Source organism: Cervus canadensis, chromosome 4, assembly GCF_019320065.1.
Source record: "Cervus canadensis isolate Bull #8, Minnesota chromosome 4, ASM1932006v1, whole genome shotgun sequence".
NCBI lineage: Eukaryota > Metazoa > Chordata > Mammalia > Artiodactyla > Cervidae > Cervus > Cervus canadensis.
The window spans coordinates 91,492,118-91,513,018 of NC_057389.1; the positions used below are offsets into that span (position 1 = coordinate 91,492,118).

Consider the following 20,901-nt stretch of genomic DNA (forward strand, 5'->3'; position numbering starts at 1 on the left):
AGAATTTTGTTGTTTTCTGTCAAACCACAGCATGAATCAGCCATAGGTATACATATATCCCCTCCCTTTTGAACCTCCCTCCCATCTCCCTCCCCATCCCACCCCTCTAGGTTGATACAGAGCCCCTGTTTGAGTTTCCTGAGCCATACAGCAAATTCCCATTGGCTATCTATTTTACATGTGGTAATGTAAGTTTCCACATTACTCTTTCCATACATCTCACCCTCTCCTCCCCTCTCCCCATCTCCATAAGTCTATTCTCTCTGTCTGTTTCTCCACTGCTGCCCTGTAAATAAATTCTTTAGTACCATTTTTCTAGATTCTGTATATATGTGTTAGAATACAACATTTATCTTTGTCTTTCTGACTTACTTCACTCTGTATAATAGGTTCTAGGTTCATCCACCTCATTAGAATGGATTCAAATGCACTCCTTTTTAGGGCTGAGTAATATTCCATTGTGTATATGTACTGCAACTTCTTTATCCAGTCATCTATCAATGGACATCTAGGTTGCTTCCAGTTCTAGCTATTGTGAATAGTGCTGCAATGAACAATGGGATACATGTGTCTTTTTCAATTTTGGTTTCCTCAGGGTATATGCCTAGGAGTGGGATTGCTGGATCATATGGTGGTTTTATTCCTAGTTTTCTAAGAAATCTCCATACCATCTTCCATAGTGTCTGTATCAATTTACAGCCCCACCAACAGTGCAAGAGCGTTCCATTTTCTCCACACCCTCTCCAGCATTTTTTGTTTGTAGACTTTTTGATGATGGCCATTCTGACCAGTGTGAGGTGATATCTCATTATAGTTTTTGATTTGTATTTCTTAATAATGAACAATGTTGAGCATCTTTTCATGTGTTTGTTAGCCATCTGTATGTCTTCTTTGGAGAAATGTCTGTTTAGGTCTTTTCCCCACTTTTTGATTGGGTTGTTTGTTTTTCTGGTCTTGAGTTGTATGACCTGCTTGTATATTATGGAAATTAATCCTTTCTCAGTTGTTTCATTTGCTAAAAATATGGAATGCTTCACGAATTTGCATGTCATCTTTGCACAGGGGCCATGCTGATCTTCTCTGTATCGTTCCAATTTTAGGATATGTGCTGCCAAAGTGAGCACATGCTCAGACTTCTTATTCGGTGGCTTCTCTTGTTGCAGAGCACAGGCTCTAGGCAAGTCAGCTTCAGTAGTTGTGGTATTTGGGCTCAGTAGTTGCAGCTCCTGGGCACTATAGCATGGGCTTCAGTAGTTGTGGCACATGGGCTCAGCTGCTCCATGGCATGTGGAATATTCTGAGACCAGGGATCAAACCCGTGTCCCCAGCATTGGCAGGCAGATTCCCATCCACTGTGCCATGAGGGAAGTCCTAAAGGATTGTATATATAATGATTTTATATATAAATGATTGTATATATGTGTCACATACATGTAACAGTTCAGTTCAGTTCAGTTCAGTTGCTCAGTCGTGTCCAACTCTTTGCGACTCCATGGACTGCAGCATTCCAGGCCTCCCTGTCCATCAGCAACTCCCAGAGTTTCCTCAAACTCGTGTCTATTGAGTCGGTAATGCCATCCAACCATCACATATATATATGTATGCAATTGGGGGCTTCCCAGGTGGCATTAGTGGCAATGAACCCACTTGCTAATGCAGGAGACACAAGAGACATGGGTTCAATCCCAGGATCAGGAAGATCCCTTGAAGAAGGGCATGGCAACCCACTCCAGTTTTCTTGCCTAGAGAACCCCGTGGACAGAGGAGCCTGGCAGGCTACAGTCCATGGGGTCGCAGAGTTGGACACATATTGGAGCCATGCTTGTTTGGCACATAATGACCATAGTGTATCAGTTGCTTGTTTTGGTTTTGCCTGTCTTTGCAATGACATCTTTTTTTCATCGCTCTTCTCTTTAGGGGAAACTTTTCTTCCTCACAGACACTTAAAAACAAACCTTCCATGGCATCCACTTCATCTAAAAGTTCCTAGGCTTGCAAAATCATCTAAACCCAGGGCACGTGTTTTCCTCATTCTGATGCCCTTTGTCCAGGTTTCCACCTCTCTAAGTCACCAGGAGGCTCGGACCAAAATAGGTCTCCACCCAAAAGAGTCTGGTCTTTTGGCTAAGGTGAGTCTTCATAGCTGCCTTTGAAACAGAACTCAGCAGTCAGAGAGGGTGAGTAACCACAGGTGCCTCCCAATGGGTACGTTTAGAGACCTGACTTGATGCTGTAGCCATCAGTTTATTTCCACAAGATGCCCATAAGCCACGTGAAGGCAAAGACAATATTGTATAGTATCTCTAGTGCCTAGCAGTAGTAAGGGCTAAATAGATAAGTGAAAATAAGTGATGTTATTTTTGATGTGCCTGCCAACAGCATTAGAAATGCCCTGCCTCTGAATTCCGCTGTTGTTGTTGTTCAGTTGCTCAGTCGTGTCTGACTCTCTGCGACCCCATGGACTGCAGCATGCCGGGCTTCCCTGTCCTTCACCATCTCCTGGAGCTTGCTCAAACTCGTGTCTGTTGAGTCGGTGATGCCATCCAACCGTCTCGTCCTCTGTCGTCCCCTTCTCCTCTTGCATTCAATCTTTCCCAGCATCAGGGTCTTTTCCAATGAGTTGGCTCTTTGCATCAGGTGACCAAAGTATTGGAGCTTTAGTTTCAGCATCGGTCCTTCCAGTGAATATTCAGGGTTGATTTCCTTTAGGATTGACTGGTTTGATGGGATTTTGATCATTCATAACTCTAATTGTCCTGGACTGCCACTCCTTTCTTTCAAGAAGAACTGCAGACTTGAAAGCAAACCTGTATTGAGAACATGGAAAAAGCCCCGGATTCATAGTTGGGGAGGTTCAAAATTGACCATGACACCACCTCATCGTCAAGGACTCCAGGAGAGAGAACAGGGCAGGATGTGTGTATAAACATGTATAATCCAAACCCATAGGGTGTGCAACATAGAGTGATCCCTAATGTCAACTATGGACTCTGGGTGATGAAGATACGTCAATACAGGTTTATCAGTGGTGCCAGATACACCGTTCTGGTGGGATGGGGAGAGCGGGGGAGGCTGGCAGGCCAGGCGGTTATGGGGAAGGGCTGTTGGATAATAGTGATGACAGACTTGCCACAAAACTTCAATTTGTAAAAAATTTGCAGTGTCTGCAAAGCACAATAAGATGAAGGGTAGTGGACGTCCCTGGCGGTCCAGTGGCTAAGACTCCATGCTCCCAATGCAGGGGATCTGGGTTCCATCTCTCGTCAGGGAACTAGATCCCACATTCTGCAACTAAGACCTGAGGCAGTCAAATAACTAAATAAATATTAAAAAATAAGTGAAGCATAATAAAATGAGGCATGCCTGTATTACTTATTACTTGTGTGATTAAGAAAAAAGTGAAATAAACCAGTCACTAGGAGACAAGTGCTGTATGATTCTGCCTTCAGGAGGTCTCTGTGAAAGTGAAAGTCATTCAGTTGTGTCTAACTCTCTGCAACCCCAAGGACTATACAGTCCATGGAATTCTCCAGGCCAGAATACTGAAGTGGGTAGCCTTTTCCTTCTCCAGGGGATCTTCCTGACCCAGGGATCAAACCCGGGTCTCCCGCATTGGAGGCAGACGCTTTAACCTCTGAGCCACCAGGGAAGCCCCAAGAGGTCTCTAGAAGGAGTCAAATTTCTATAGAGGAGAAAGTAAGATGGTTTCTAGGGGCTGAAGGAGAGGGACTGGGGAGTTATTTTTTAGAAGGGAGACAATTTAAGTCTGGGAAGATGGAAATATTTTGGAGATGCATGGTGGCGCTGGTTGAAAATGTGCACGCATGTGATGCCCCTGAACGGTGCACTTAAAATGATGAAGATGGCAAATTTTATGTTATGTGTCTTTTCTTTTTAATCTTTTGGCAGCATTGCAGAGCATGTGGAATCTTAATTCCCCAACCACAGATTGAACCCACATTCCCTGAACCTATGTTAACCACTGGATCACCAAGGAAGTGCCTGTTTTGTTTTTTTTTTTTAAGGAAGTGCCTGTTATGTGTCTTTTGCCATGCTTAAACATTTAAAAAGAAAAAAAAGGAAAAAAAAATAGGAAGAAAGGAAGGAGGGAGGGAAAAAAGGGAGGAAGGGGAAAAAAGAAAAGAAGGAAAGAAATAAAAAAGAGATAAAGAAAGAAGGAAAGAAAGGGGGGATGGAAGGAAGAGAAAGAAAAAAGAAAGAAAGAGGGAAGAAACTTGCCAAAAGCTGCTGCAAGCCACATGTGTAACCTCAGCTCCCTTAGCTTCTGACGTCAGCCACGGCCTCAGAGTCAATGTCAAGGGCAGCACAGCCTCTCAGATCTTTCAGGCCACGCTCTCCCCACTGCCAGGAATCTATGAGAATTCAGGAAGAAAAAACCCATCAGAAATCCCTACAGATGCCTGCTCTTCCAACTCAGCATCTTAGGACGCACAGCCACCCTGCTGCCCTGCCCTGAATCTGGGTTCTGTCCTCCTCAGTTGAATAGATGGCCACTCTTCATCTCGGGTCAGGGGGAGAAGTTACCTGACTACAGCTGCACTGACCACAGCGAGCTGCCTACAACTAGAGCACTTCTCCTTTCGTGTCTTTCCTTTTTACTTAAAAATTTAATTAATTAATACCTATGCTAAAATGCACATAATATAAAATGTACCATCTTAACCATCTGAAATGTTCAGTTTAGAGATTTCCCTGGAGCTCCGGTGGTTTAAGACTGCACTTACACTGCAGGAGATGTGGGTTCAATCCCTGGTTGGAAAAGTTACATTCCACATGTGGGGGGAAAAAAAAAGGAAATGTGCATTTCAGTGACAGAAGTATGTTCACATTGTTGTCCAACCATCACCACCGTCCATCTCTAGGACCCTTTCATCTTGCAAAACTGAAACTCTGTCCCCACTAAATACTAACTCCCCATCCTCCCTCCCCCAGCCCCTGGCACCCATCATTCCGTTTCCTGTCTCTATGAAATTGACTTCTTTAGGGACCTAATATGGACTTCACAGATGGCTCAGTGGTAAAGAATCCGACTGCCAATGCAAGAGACGCAGGTTTGATCCTTGGGAAGATCCCCTGGAGAAGGAAATGGCAACCCACTCCAGTATTCTTGCCTGGGAAATTTCAAGGACAGAGGAGCCTGGCGGGTTTTACAGTCCATGGGGTTGCAAAGAGTTGGACGCGACTGACTGCACACACACACACACACACACACACACATACAGGAATAAGTGGAGGCATCCAGTATTTGTCTTTTTGTGACTAGTTTATTTCAGTGAGCATGGTAACCTCAGGGTTACCTCATCCATACTGTAGCATGTGTCTGAACTGCCTTCCTTTTAAGGCTGAATGATATTGCTTGGTATACATACACCACATTTTGTTCATTCATCCACTGATGGACACTTGGGTTGCCTTTTATGGCTGTAGTGAATCATGTGACTATGAACATGGGTGTGCAAATCTCTTTTGACTCCCTACTTTCAATTCTTCTGGGTGTATATATACGTAGAAGTCAGTTGCTAGATCATATAATGATTCTATTTTTAATTGTTTGAGGAACCTCCATGCTATTTTCCACAGCAGCTGCACCGTTTTACATTTCTTTTCTTTTATTTATAGAATCTCAATCCTGTTTCAGGCTATAATGTGCCCAGTTAAAATTATTTCCCAAAATCCCTTGCTGCTAGTGGTAGTCCCAAGACCAATGAAGCAGGTGGAAATTTCTGCTCTGGTGAAAATACAATTCTGTTTTATTTTATCTTATTTTGATCATATTTTAATTCAGTTTTTTATTTTTAAATTTTATTTGGAAACTTTAGTTGTTTTGGCTGTGGGGCATGTGGGATCTTAATTCCCTGACCAGGGATGAACCCACGCCCCTTGCTTTGAAAATACATATAGTCTCAAAGACTGGACCACCAGGGAAGTCCTAAAATCCAGTACTTTTTTTTTAATGTTTATTTATTTTTTGACTGAGCTGGGACTTCGTTGCTGCTCAGGCATTCGAGCTCTCATTGTGGCACGCGGAATCTTTTAGTTTTGGTGTACTGGAACTAGTTCCCTGATCAGGGATCGAACTCCTGCCATCTGCATTGGGAGCATGGCATCTTAGCCATAGCACCACCAGAGAAATCTGCAAATTAGTTATTCTTTTACAGTATGCAGCTGAAGTTGATGCTAACTGATATAAACAGATCGAGGTAAAAAAATACCTCCTGCCCTCCAGGGACCTTTTTTTTTTTTTTTTAAGATTTATTTATTTGTTTATTCAGTTCAGTCTCTCAGTCGTGTCCAACTCTTTGTGACCCCATGAACCGCAGCATGCCAGGCCTCCCTGTCCATCACCAACTGCCGGAGTCTACCCAAACCCATGTCCACTGAGTTGGTGATGCCTTCCAACCATCTCATCCTCTGTCGTCCCCTTCTCCTCCTGTCCCCAACCCCTCCCAGCATCAGGGTCTTTTCAAATGAGTCAGCTCTTCACATGAGGTGGCCAAAGTATTGGAGTTTCAGCTTCAGCATCAGTCCTTCCAATGAACACCCAGGACTGATCTCCTTTAGGACAGACTGGTTGGAATTCCTTGAAGTCCAAGGGACTGTAAAGAGTCTTCTTCAACACCACAGTTCGAAAGCATCAATTCTTTGGTGCTCAGCTTTCTTTATAGTCCAACTCTCACATCCATACATGAATACTGGAAAAACCATAGCCTTGACTAGACGGACCTTTATTGGCAAAATAATGTCTCTGTGTTTTAATATGCTGTTTAGGTTGGTCATAACTTTCCTTCCAAGGAGTAAGCGTCTTTTAATTTCATGGCTGCAATCACCATCTGCAGTGATTTTGGAGCCCCCAAAAATAAAGTCAGCCACTGTTTCCACTGTTTCCCCATCTATTTGCCATGAAGTGATAGGACTGGATGCCATGATCTTAGTTTTCTGAATGTTGAGCTTTAAGCCAACTTTTTCACTCTCCTCTTTCACTATCAAGAGGCTCTTTAGTTCTTCTTCACTTTCTGCCATAAGGGTGGTGTCATCTGCATATCTGAGGTTATTGAATGATTGTTCATTTGTCATTTATTTATTTTATTTTTGGTTGCGCTGGGTCTCGTTGCTGTGCACGAGCTCTGTCTAGGCTGGGTAAGCAGGGGCTACTCTTCACTGAGGTGCTTGGTCTCCTCACTGCCTCGGTTTCTCTTGTTATGGCTCTGAGGCTCTCTAGTGATGGCTTAGTAGTTGTGGCGCATAGAGTTAGTTATTCCAAGGCATGTGGGATCTTTCTCGACCAGGAATTGAACCCATGTCCCCTTCTTAGCAGGTGGATTCTTTACCACTGAGACACCAGGGAAGCCCAGGGACCTTCTGACTGAGTATTTTACCCTTGCCTTGATTTTGTGGGTTGTGGGTGGAGAACCACCCATTCTGAGCACAAACCTCAGTTCCGCCACTTCTTGGTTGACCTTGGGCAAGTTACTTTGCCCCTCTGAGCATTGCTCTCCTCAGGCATCAAATGGATGTGAGGATGATTCTTGCTTATTAAGATTAGTACCTGCATCACAGGAGGAAATGGCATTAGCTGCTATTGTTCCTGACCAAGGTTCTTCACCATCTCCAGTGAGTAGAAATTGAAAGTGTTAGTCGCGGGTTGTCATCTCTTTTCCAGGGGATCTTTCTGACTCAGGAATTGAACCCAGGTTTCCTGCATTGCAGGCAGATTCTTTACCATCTGAGCCATCAGGGAAGCCCAGAAATTGACTAGAGGCCAGAAAAGAAACACAGACAAGGCTTCACTGGGACCCCTGCTTCAGCTGGGGGGAGTGGGAACAAGCAACAGGTTCCCTTGCTTGTTCTTTATATGGGATGAGGCTAGAGGTATGTCCAGGTGTTGGGTCAGAAGGGTGGCTTAAGTGTTTTGCCCACCCCTCTGGTGGTTTTGAGTACAGAGGGCATTTGCAGTACCCTGCTTTTGATCTCGACGGCCTGTTTTTTAAGGAGTGTTTTATTTATTTTTTGGCAGTGCTGGGTCTTTTTTGTTGCTTCCTGCAGGCTTTCTCTAGTTGCAGTGAGCTGGGGGGCTACTATCTAGTTGAGATGTGCAGAATTCTGCACCGTTATTTTTAGTCCCATATAGTTTCTCTGTATTTTGTTGCTGGAGGAGAGGTGTGTCTAGGTGCAAGCCTTGCAGAACTGCAGCAAAGTGTCCCAAGTGCCAGCCTGTTTCACTATTATTGTTACTATTGTTATCACTGTCGTTGTGGCAACGCCAGCTCGTTCCCTGGGTGACCAGGTGTCCCCTCTTGGCATTCGAGTCCTCTCAGTCCCATCTTGTGCATGTGTGTGCGTGCTAAGTCACTTCAGTCATGTCTGACTCTTTGTGACCCCGTGGACTGTAACCCACCAGGCTCCTGTGTCCATGGGATTTTCTAGGCCAGAATACTGGACTGGGCTGCTGTGCCCTCCTCCAGGGATCTTGCCTACTCAGGGATTGAACCTGTGTCTCTTATGTCTCCTGCATTGGCAGGCAGGTTCTTTACCACTAGTGCCAAGTGGGACGCCTATCTCTAAGTGAGTGCTATGGGCTCTGCCTTTACTTATTCTGTTCCCTCTACCAGAAATGCCTTTCCTCCTACTCTCCTCATCCAACCTTTTTGGGCATTTGGGGGATCTTGTCTGCCCATCAGCCATTCCCCCTACTTCTGGTAACAGGAGGGAGGGACCACCCTCCCCTAATTCTCAGTCCATGTGTTTTGGGGCAAGGAATAGCCTGGCAACAGCAAGGGATTGGCCACGTGACCTAGGCCTGACCAATTAGAATAATAAATCACCCCCAACTTCAGAGATTGACTCAAGAATGGACCTGTGACTCAAACCAGGGTAAGAGGAACTTGCTTCCTGTTGGGGTAGCTGAGTTGGGGAGGATGGAGCAATGGGGAAGTCATCCTGGTTGCCACCATTAGGGGAGGGTTTGTTGAGGGGAAGGCCCCAGAGAGGCAAGAACAAGCAAGACATGAAGACTTGACCTCATAGCTAGAGCTAAGCACCTAGATACAGCCATGCCTGAAGGCACCCTCTGGAATTTTCAGCTATAGGAACCAATGTATCCCCTCCTTTTTAAGTCTAAGTATAGTTGATTTACAATGTTGTGTTAATTTCTGCTTTACAGTAAAGTTATTCTGATATATTGTTGCTATTCGGTCACTCAGTCATGTCAGACTCTTTGTGATCCCATGGACGGCAGCTCGCCAGACTTCCCTGTGCTTCACCATCTCCCGGAGTTTGCTCAAACTCATGTCCATTGACTCACTGATGCCATCCAACCATCTCATCCTCTATCGTCTCCTTCTTCTCCTGCCTTCATCTTTTCCAGCATCAGAGTCTTCTAATGAGTAGGCTCTTCGCATCAAGTGGCCAAAGTATTGGAGCTGCAGCTTCAGCACAGTCCTTCAAATGAATATTCAGGGTTGATTTCCTTTAGAATTGACTGGTTTGGATTTCCTTGCTGTCCAAAGGTCTCCAGAGTCTTCTCCAATACTATAATTTGAAAGCATCAATTCTTCAGCACTCAGCCTTCTTTATGGTCCAACTCACATATCTGTACATGACTACTGGAAAAAACCCTAGCTTTGATTATGTGAACCTTTGTTGGCAAAGTGATGTCTCTGCTTTTTAATACACTGTCTAGTCTTGTCATAGCTTTCCTTCCAAGGAGCAAGTGTCTTATAATTTCATGGCTGCAGTCACCATCCGGTACCCTCCCGTCCTTTTGTCTGTTCAACATCTGAACTCCTTCCCTGCATATGGAGATCTACCTCCCACCTCCAACTTTAGAAATTCCAAAGGTCAGATACTCACTTTCCCAGTATCCTTTGAACAACAATGTGAGTATATGACCTGGACTCAGCCACTCATAGCCTCACACCCAGGAATTTGACTCCAGAGCAGGACTGTGGCTCCACTGCCCATTGTCTTTGATTCTGAAACAACCCAAGCTGGTTTGAGGCATTTGCAAGCAGGAACTCTGCTTGATAAAATAGCTATTAGACTAACAGTGAATGAAATAACACATATCTGGGGCTAGAAAAAACACTGATGTCACCTCTGCAAATTCTCAACCTCAGGGTCTCCAACTTAGACCATTCCTCTGAGGTTGGTCTAAATTCCATCTGTTTTCATCATTTAGATGATGGGTTTTTTTGTTATAGCAGCATATAACCAGCCTGTCATGACTGATAGAATTATTCCCCCTCTTAGTTTGAAATAATTATAGATTTAAAATTAGTCACAAAAATAGTACAGAGATGTCCCTTGGATATTCTCCCCAACCTTCCTCAGTGATGGTTAATATCTACATCACTACTTTATTAAACCAGGAAATTGATCTTAGGACAGTGCAATTATACATAGACTTAACTCTGATTTTATTAACCCATAAAAATGAGCAGCCTGTGTCCTCTCTTTTTTTCATATATAAGCCTTTTTCATGTCCCTGTTATGATATTTAATGACTTTTCAGTATCTTCCAGGTGAATGCCTCATTGTTGTGCCCTTTCATTTCCACCAAAACCACAGAAATGATACCTGTACATGTCTTGATACCTTTGTATCCCTAATGATTTCCTTAAGAGAAATTCCTGAGGAAAGGGTCTAAACATATTTATGTCATTTTGTCAAATTGCTTTTTAATTTTTTTTTTTTTGCCACACTGTGTGACGTGTGGGATCTTAGTTCCCTGACCAGGGATTGAACCCACGCCCCCGCTGTGGAAGCATGGAGTCTTAACTAGTGGACTGCCAGGGAAGCTCCTCAATTGTTTTTTAGAAAGCCACATCCAGGCACCTGTCATAGTCTGAGCACAGGTTGGAAGAATTTCCAGACACAGAGTGTTTCAGAAAAGAGTGAGTTTATGAAAAACAAAGAGCAGAGATAAGGGGGCAATGCTTATCTTTCAGGGCAACCTCCTGAAAGACCAGGAAGAGGTGATACTTTTCATGGGTTAGGAGCCAATTTTGATAGCCTCAAGACAAAGAAAATTCCTGCTGGAGGAGTGGCATTAGGTGATTGGTTAGGGTGGGTACCTTTACCCCATATGGGGTCAGCAAGCTCTCTGGGATCAGGGGGGCTCTTGGCAGTGGTCACAATGGGGCTCAGTCGGTTCCAGAGATGACCTTGGTTCTGGCTCCACATCAGTGGCCTTGGTACAAGGTCTCACACCTGTGACCTTGGTATGGACTCCACAGCCCGGACAGGGATATGAGGGCCCGCCTTTTTACCATCTTGCCAACATTGTGTTATCACTTAACAAATCTTCAATAATTTGCAAAGACCCTGATGCTGGGAAAGATGGAGGGCAGGAGGAGAAAGGGACGACAGAGGATGAGATGGTTGGATGGCATCACCGACTCCATGGACATGGATTTGGGTAGACTCCAGCAGTTGGTGATGGACAGGGAGGCCTGGCATGCTGCAGTTCATGGGGTCGCAAAGATTGGACACAACTGAGGGACTGAAATGAACTGAAGCCAAACAAAAATGAAGATTTTATCATTGTTTAAATTTGCCTTTAAAGTGAAAGTGAAGTCACCCAGTCGTGCAGCCTCCCAGGCTCCTCCGTCCATGGGATTTTCCAGGCAAGAATACTGGAGTGGGTTGCCATTTCCTTCTCCAGGGGACCTTCCCGACTCAGGGATTGAACCTGGGTCTCCCGCATTGCACGCAGACGCTTTTTGGTTTTAATTTGCCTTTACTTGGTGGTTGAAAGAGTTACATTCTTTTTTTCATGTATGTGCCTGCACGCTCAGTTGCTTGGTCATGTCCAACTCTTTGAGACTGCAAGGACTGTAGCCCACTGTAGCCCAGGCACCTCTGTCCATGGGATTTCCCAGGCAAGAATAATGGGTTGCCATTTCCTTCTCCAGGGGATCTTCCCAACCCAGGGATCGAACCCGTGTCTCCTGCATCTCCTGCATTGCAGGCGGATTCTTTTACTGCTGAGCCACCAGGGAAACCCTTTTCTCCCCCACATACACACACTTATATTTCTTTTTTGTCATTCTTCTGGGAGCCTTTTGAAGAAAAACAGCAAACAAAGCAAACAAGTTTGCATTTCTTTCTCATCTCCCTCCTGTTAGTTACTTATCAACAAGCTTTCATGGGTGTCTTGAGAATATGTTGTGGAAACAGACATTCCGAGGATTCTTGCAGGGAGGGCCTACATACATCCTCCCCCAGATTGCCAACAAAAAGGCAGGAAAGTGACATTTGAGATGAGGCTCAGGGGAAGGAGACTCACCAGCTGAGACGTGATGGGAAGAGGGACACACGTGTGCAAACACCTGTAACTGTGCAGTGTGAAATTTCAGTGTGGCTGAGGTTTGGGAAGATTTGCCAGGCTCAGATGATCAGGGCCCTATGTGCGCCCAGGAGTTGGAGTTTAGAAGTCTCTGGCCATGTGGGAAAAAATCCTGGTGGGAAGTGAGGGTGGGGAAGCAGGGAGGAGAGGACCACACTGGTGCAGACCAGAGATGGCAGTGGTGGTGGACCAGGCAGAGGCCAAGGATGGAGAAGAGGTGGGTGGATTGAATATACTTTGAAAGGAAAATGGGCTGACCTGGGGACGGGCAGGATGGAGGAGGCTGAGGGAAAGGGATGAGAGTGATTTAGATTTCCTGGGGCCATTGGAGCCACCTAAGAGATGGGGACACAGCAGCAGAATCAGGTGGGAATGTAATGAGCTGGGCTTTGGGCACCTTGTCAGTATTAATGTTCCAGAAGATACAAATGGCCTCATTGAAGCAGAAATCTTTGTAACCATGACATAAACTAGAAACCAACTATTCTAGTGAATTAAGCATTGGTGAGGAATCAAGAAATGGTTCTTAAAAGGGACACGTGGGGACTTCCTTTGGCAGTCCAGTGGCTTAGACCCCACACTTCCAATGCAGGGAGCGAAGGTTTGTTCCTTGGTCAGGGAACTAAGATCCTGCATGCTGCATCCTGTAACCAAAAAAAAAAAAAAAAAAAAACCACCTAAAATCTAAAAAAAACACTAAAAACCTAAAAAAAATAAAAATAAATAAACAGCCCTAAAAGGACATGTGTCTAGAACCTCATGAGCTTGGAGAAGCTCCCAACTCCATCTTCTTGTCCCCTGCCTCCAGCTGTTCAGGATATAGTGTGTTTGGGGTGTATCCTGACAAATATTTCTCTAAACGTCTATGTGGCAGTGACATGGTCCAGAACAAATATATGCGATCCTGTGTACGTGCCCAGAAAAGGCATCTTGCCGGACATTTCATTGTGCAGCTTGCTTTTCTAGCCTTAGCATTGGTCTAAAGATCTTTCCATGTTAGTTTTCTGTTTTATTTTTGGCTGTGCTGGGTTTGTTCTTGCGCAAGGGCTTCTCTAGTTGAAGTGAGTGGGGGCTACTCTTTAGTTGCGATGTGGTGGCTTCTCACTGCAGCGGCTTCTCATTGCTGTGGCTTCTGTTGCTGCAGAGCATGGGGCTCTAGAATTCGGGCTCAGTAGTTGTGCGCGGGCTTAGTGGCCCCACAGCATGTGGAATCTTCCTGGACCAGGGATCAACCCTATGTCCCTGCATTGGCAGGCAGATTCTTAACCACTTGACCCCTAGGGAAGTCCTTTCCATGTTAGCTTAATGAGACCCATGTCATGTGAAAAATTGTTTTAGGATGTTCCAGTTGCTATCACTGTGTAGAAAAACCATCATTCCACAGCTGAGTGGCTTAAAACAACATTCAGTTTATTCTCTCTCATGGTTTCTTTGTGTCAGGAAAATGGGAAGGGCTCACCCGGGTGGGTGCCCACAGCTGGGGGTTTGGCTAACGGTCTCTTGCCCCTCATGTGGGCTTGGTGGTCTCTTGGCATGGGCTTATTTATGCTTTCTCACAACATGGTGCCTTCTAGGCTTTTAGGCTGTTCCATGACAGATGATGGCTTCAAAAAGGAGTATCCCAATAAGCTGCAGAGCTTTGTATGACCCCTTCTTAGCAGATACAGTGTCACTTCTACTGCACTCCACTGCTTATGAGTCCCAAGCCAGAGTCAAGGGAAGAAGAATTAGATTCCATGTCCTTTTTTTTTTTTATTAATACACTGTCTTTTCTAGTTATCTTCAATTAATTTCTAGATCCAGTCACTCTCCTGCATCAGTTTTTAAAATTTAAGTATGCAGATAATACCACTTTAATGGCAGAAAGCAAAGAGGAACTAAAGAGCCCCTTGATGAAGGTGAAAGAGGAGAGTGAAAAATCTGGCTTAAAACTCAGTATTCAAAAAATGAAGATCATGGCATCCAGTCACATCACTTCATGGCAAATAGATGGGGAAAAGTGGAAACATGACAGATTTATTTTCTTGGGCTCCAAAATCACTGCAGATGGTGACTGCAGTCATGAAATTAAAAGGCTCTTGCTCCTTGGAAGAAAATCTATGACAGATCTAGACAGTGTATTAAAAAGCAGAGATAGCACTTTGCCAACAAAGGATCATAAAGTCAAAGCTATGGTTTTTCCAGTAGTCACGTATGGATGTGAGAGTTGGATCATAAAGAAGGCTGAGCGCTTAAGAATTGATGCTCTCAAACTGTGGTGTTAGTGGACTCTTGAAAATCACTTGGACTGCAAGGAGATCAAACAGTCAATTCTAAAGGAAATCAACCTTGAATATTCATTGGAAGATTGATGCTGAACCTAAAGCTCCAATACTGTGGCCATCTGTTGCAAAGAGTCGACTCTTTGGAAAAGACCCTGATGCTGGGAAAGATTGAGGGCAAGAGGAGAAAGGGGCAACAGAGGATGAGGCAGTTGGATGGATGGCATCACTGACTCAATGGACATGAGTTTGAGCAAACTCGGGGAGATAGTGAAGGACAGGGAAGCCTGGCGTGCTGCAGTCCACGGGGTCGCAAAGAGTCAGACATGACTTGGCAACTGAACAACAACGGTAAATGATTTACAATGTTGTTTCAGTGTACAGTGAAGTGATTCAGTTATACATATATGTTTATTGTTTTCAGATTCTTTAAAAAAAAAATGATTTATGGTTGTGCTTAGTCTTCTTGGCTGCTCACAGTCTTTTTCTGGTTTCAGTGAGCAGTGGGTGGGCTCCACATTGTGGTGGCTTCTCTTGTTGCGGAGCTCAGGCTCCAGGCACACAGGCTTCAGTAACTGTGGCTCACAGGCGTAGTTGCCTTGCAGTATGCGGAATCCTCCCGGACCAGGGATCAAACCTGTGTCCACTGCATTGGCAGGTGGATTCTAATCCACTGTGCCACCAAGGAAGCCCCTAGATTCCATGCCTTGAAGAGGTAGTTACCAGGTTCCAGAAGTGCATGTGGGGAGGGAGATAATGTGACCATCTGTCACATGTGATGCTCTGTATTTTTCCTAACTGCCTTTCCCCCAGTCCTGGCTATGCCAGGGCACCCTAGGGACTCCCATCATGCCCTGACTATCCGGCATTCCAGTCGAAAGAATTTGCTTGCCCAATTCTTGCTGGGGCCTGCCTGCCTGCTCCACTGATTACTCAATTCACCCTTTCCAGGGGCTGTTTCACGCTGCCAGACCCAGGGCCTTTCCTCCAGGTTTGGAGGTCCCAGTCTCCAAGGGTTTATGCCCGGGCCCCACAAACCTGGGCCCAAATCCGTGTGGCCTTAGGCAAGTGCCTCAACCTCTCTGAGCTTCACTTGTGTCCTCCACCCCTCAGGGCTGTTGGGATAAATGGGGGAGGAAGGCACTGGCCAGCAGGACTGAGATAGAGGGAAAAGGACTGTGTGGATAGATGGGTGCTGAAAGCACAGGCCAGTGGGGGTTGAGGGAGGGCAGTTAGCAGCTGTCACCAGGAGCAACAAGAGTTCAGGTTGGTGGAGGTCCCTGGTTCATGGCCAGTGTCCACACGAGCGCCAGCCAGGCTGGTTCCAGGACCTCAGGTCAAGGTCAGTGTGGGAAAGCCAGGCCAGGGGGCTGACCTCTCACCCTCACCACAGCCCACTTGTCCCTGGGTCACCACCACCCCTGGCTTTGCATGTGAGGACGTTCAGTTCAACTAGCTCCTCTTGATTCCCTTCATTTTTCTCTCTGAAAAATGATTTCTCATTTCATTGTCACCCAAGAAAATACAAAAATGCCCAAAGAAAAACAGAATCCTCCATGAAGTTTCTGGGTTGTCTCTTAGTGGGCTCAGAGGTGCAGAGAGCTGCCCAAAGTCACAGAGCTTGGACATGGCAGGGCCAGAATTCAAAGCCATGACCACCCACCGTGGAAGGAAGGTGAACAGGGCTCGACAACCACCGGGTCTAGGACTGGCCGTGCAGCCTCGGGCAAGTCCTTCTCTTCTCTGTGTCTGTTTACTCATCTGAAGACTGGGGCTAACCAGTGCAAAGTAGGCAGTGAGCAAGTAAGTGGTGTGCCCACAGCTTTAGCAGGGCACATAGGCACCAGACAGGCTGCATTTCTTAGCTTCCTGTGCAGCTAGTGGCCATTTGACTACATTGCAGCACATAAGAAAATGAAGTGTTGGTTTCCAGAGAGGATCTCTAAAGGATGGGTGGGCCTTTCTCCTTCCCCTTGTCTCCTCGTTGATGGCTGGGATGTGAAGGAGAGATGGAGCATCAGCAGCCCTCTTGTGTCATGAGGTGATGCTGAAAGCAACAAGATAGAAGCTGTTCTCCAACACTGAGACACCAACTCCAGACTTTGACATGAGAGAGGCATGACATGAACTCATGGCCAACAAGTCAACATTATTCGGAATTTTTCTGCCATCTATTCTGCAACAAACTGTAATTAGACACATTGATGTTGTTGTTTAGTCACTAAGTCATGCCTGACTCTTCTGCAACCCCATGGACTGTAGCCCGCCAGGTTCCTCTGTCCATGGGATTTCCCAGGCAAGAATACTGGAGTGGGTTGCCATTTCCTTCTCCAGGGGAACTTCCTGACCCAGGGATCGAACCCAAGTCTCCTGCATTGGTAGGTGGATTCTCAACCAGTGGGCCACCAAGGAAGCCCATCAGACACATATTTTCTCCTGTTCAAATTCCACATATACTTCTCCCATCCTCCCCCGTCCCCCACGAAGGGACTCTTTTTTACACTGGCCTCAGTCTGAATACTATGAAACCAAGTGTTTGTGAATTGATTTTCTATAAACATTAAAATAAATCTAAATCTATTAAAATGAAGTAAAAATCATTCACACACAAAAATGTATATGTATTTTTTCTTTTTTTGGCTGTGCCATATGGCATGTGGCTTCCCAGGTAAAGATGCAGGTTCTATCCCTGGGTTGGGAAGATCCCCTGGAGGAAGAAATAGCAACCCACTCCAGTATTCTTGCCTGGAAACTTTCATGGACAGGGGAGCCTCAGTCCACAGGGTTGCAAAAAGTTGGACACAACTGAGTGACTTAGCACGCACACACACGTGGCATGTGGGATCTTCGTTCCCTTACCAGGAATCGAACCCATGCCCCCTGCATTGAAAGCTCTGAGTCTTTTTTTTTTTTTTTCATTTATTTTTATTAGTTGGAGGCTAATTACTTTACAATATTGTAATGGGTTTTGTCATACACTGACATGAATCAGCCATGGTTTTACATGTATTCCCCATCCCGATCCCCCCTCCCACCTCCCTCTTTACCCGCTCCCTCTGGGTCTTCCCAGTGCACCAGGCCCAAGCACTTGTCTCACGCATCCAACCTGGGCTGGTGATCTGTTTCACCCTTGATAATACACATGTTTCGATGCTGTTCTCTCGAAACATCCCACCCTCGCCTTCTCCCACAGAGTCCAAAAGTCTGTTCTGTACATCTGTGTCTCTTTTTCTGCCTTGCATATAGGGTTATCATTACCATCTTCCTAAATCCCATATATATGTGTTAGTATGCTCTAATGTTCTTTATCTTTCTGGCTTACTTCACTCTGTATAATGGGCTCCAGTTTCATCCATCTCATTAGAACTGATTCAAAGTGAATTCTTTTTAATGGCTGAGTAATATTCCATGGTGTATATATACCACAGCTTCCTTATCCATTCGTCTGCTGATGGGCATCTAGGTTGCTTCCATGTCCTGGCTATTATAAACAGTGCTGCGATGAACATTGGGGTGCACGTGTCTCTTTCAGATCTGGTTTCCTCAGTGTGTATGCCCAGAAGTGGGATTGCTGGGTCATATGGCAGTTCTATTTCCAGTTTTTTAAGAAATCTCCACACTGTTCTCCATAGCGGCTGTACTAGTTTGCATTCCCACCAACAGTGTAAGAGGGTTCCCTTTTCTCCACACCCTCTCCAGCATTTATTGCTTGTAGACTTTTGGATAGCAGCCATCCTGACTGGCGTGTAATGGTACCTCATTGTGGTTTTGATTTGCATTTCTCTGATAATGAGTGATGTTGAGCATCTTTTCATGTGTTTGTTAGCCATCTGTATGTCTTCTTTGGAGAAATGTCTGTTTAGTTCTTTGGCCCATTTTTTGATTGGGTCATTTCTTTTTCCGGAATTGGGCTGCAGGAGTTGCTTGTATATTTTTGAGATTAATCCTTTGTCTGTTGCTTCATTTGCTATTATTTTCTCCCAATCTGAGGGCTGTCTTTTCACCTTACTTATAGTTTCCTTTGTAGTGCAAAAGCTTTTAAGTTTCATTAGGTCCCATTTGTTTAGTTTTGCTTTTATTTCCAATATTCTGGGAGGTGGATCATAGAGGATCTTGCTGTGATTTATGTCGGAGAGTGTTTTGCCTATGTTCTCCTCTAGGAGTTTTATAGTTTCTGGTCTTACATTTAGATCTTTAATCCATTTTGAGTTTATTTTTGTGTATGGTGTTAGAAAGTGTTCTAGTTTCATTCTTTTACAAGTGGTTGACCAGTTTTCCCAGCACCACTTGTTAAAGAGGTTGTCTTTTTTCCATTGTATGTCCTTGCCTCCTTTGTTGAAGATAAGGTGTCCATAGGTTCGTGGATTTATCTCAGGGCTTTCTATTCTGTTCCATTGATCTATATTTCTGTCTTTGTGCCAGTACCATACTGTCTTGATGACTGTGGCTTTGTAGTAGAGTCTGAAGTCAGGCAGGTTGATTCCTCCAGTTCCATTCTTCTTTCTCAAGATTACTTTGGCTATTCGAGGTTTTTTGTATTTCCGTACAAATTGTGAAATTATTTGTTCTAGTTCTGTGAAAAATACCGTTGGTAGCTTGATAGGGATTGCATTGAATCTATAGATTGCTTTGGGTAGTATAGCCATTTTGAGAATATTGATTCTTCCAATCCATGAACACGGTATGTTTCTCCATCTGTTTGTGTCCTCTTTGATTTCTTTCATCAGTGTTTTATAGTTTTCTATGTATAGGTCTTTTGTTTCTTTGGGTAGATATACTCCTAAGTATTTTATTCTTTTTGTTGCAATGGTGAATGGTATTGTTTCCTTAATTTCTCTTTCTGTTTTCTCATTGTTAGTGTATAGGAATGCAAGGGATTTCTGTGTGTTAATTTTATATCCTGCAACTTTACTATATTTGTTGATTAGCTCTAGTAATTTTCTGGTAGAGTCTTTAGGGTTTTCTATGTAGAGGATCATGTCATCTGCAAACAGCGAGAGTTTCACTTCTTCTTTTCCTATCTGGATTCCTTTTACTTCTTTTTCTTCTCTGATTGCTGTGGCCAAAACTTCCAACACTATGTTGAATAGTAGTGGTGAGAGTGGGCACCCTTGTCTTGTTCCTGATTTTAGGGGAAATGCTTTCAATTTTTCACCATTGAGGGTAATGCTTGCTGTGGGTTTTGTCATATATAGCTTTTATTATGTTGAGTATGTTCCTTCTATTCCTGCTTTCTGGAGGGTTTTAATCATAAAGATGTTAAATTTTGTCAAAGGCTTTTTCTGCATCTATTGAGATAATCATATGGTTTTATCTTTCAATTTGTTAATGTGGTGTATTACATTGATGATTTGTGGATATTAAAGAATCCTTGCATTCCTGGGATAAAGCCCACTTGGTCATGGTGTATGATTTTTTTTAATATGTTGTTGGATTCTGTTTCCTAGAATTTTGTTAAGGATTTTTGCATCTATGTTCATCAGTGATATTGGCCTGTAGTTTTCTTTTTTTGTGGCATCTTTGTCAGGTTTTGGAATTAGGGTGATGGTGCCTCATAGAATGAGTTTGGAAGTTTACCTTCTTCTGCAATTTTCTGGAAGAGTTTGAGTAAAATAGGTGTTAGCTCTTCTCTAAATTTTTGGTAGAATTCAGCTGTGAAGCCATCTGGTCCTGGGCTTTTGTTTGCTGGAAGATTTCTGATTACAGTTTTGATTTCCATGCTCATGATGGGTCTGTTAAGATCTCCTATTTCTTCCTGGTTCAGTTTTGGAAAGTTATACTTTTCTAGGAATTTGTCCATTTCTTTCAAGTTGTCCATTTTATTGGCATAGAGCTGCTGCTAGTAATCTTCTTATGAGTGCGCTGTATTTAGTGTTGTCTGTTGTGATCTCTCCATTTTCATTTTCTAATTTTGTTAATTGGTTCTTCTCTCTTTGTTTCTTAATGAGTCTTGCTAATGGTTTGTCAATTTTGTTTATTTTTTCAAAAAACCAGCTTTTAGCTTTGTTGATTTTTGCTATGGTCTCTTTAGTTTCTTTTGCATTTATTTCTGCCCTAATTTTAAGATTTCTTTCCTTCTGCTAACCCTGGGGTTCTTCATTTCTTCCTTCTCTAATTGCTTTAGGTGTAGAGTTAGGTTATTTATTTGGCTTTTTTCTTGTTTCTTGATGTAAGCCTGTAATGCTATGAACCTTCCCCTTAGCACTGCTTTTACAGTGTCCCATAGGTTTGGGGTTGTTGTGTTTTCATTTTCATTCATTTCTAAAGATATTT

The 20,901-nt window shown here is 44.1% G+C and overlaps 1 non-coding gene across 1 annotated transcript; it reads right to left on the reverse strand.

Moving 5' to 3' along the window:
* Positions 1 to 1,017: 1,017 nt before the first annotated feature.
* Positions 1,018 to 1,124, reverse strand: LOC122441071. Its single transcript, XR_006269215.1, has one exon. It is a non-coding gene; the product is annotated as a U6 spliceosomal RNA (small nuclear RNA).
* Between the last annotated feature and the right edge of the window lie 19,777 nt (positions 1,125 to 20,901).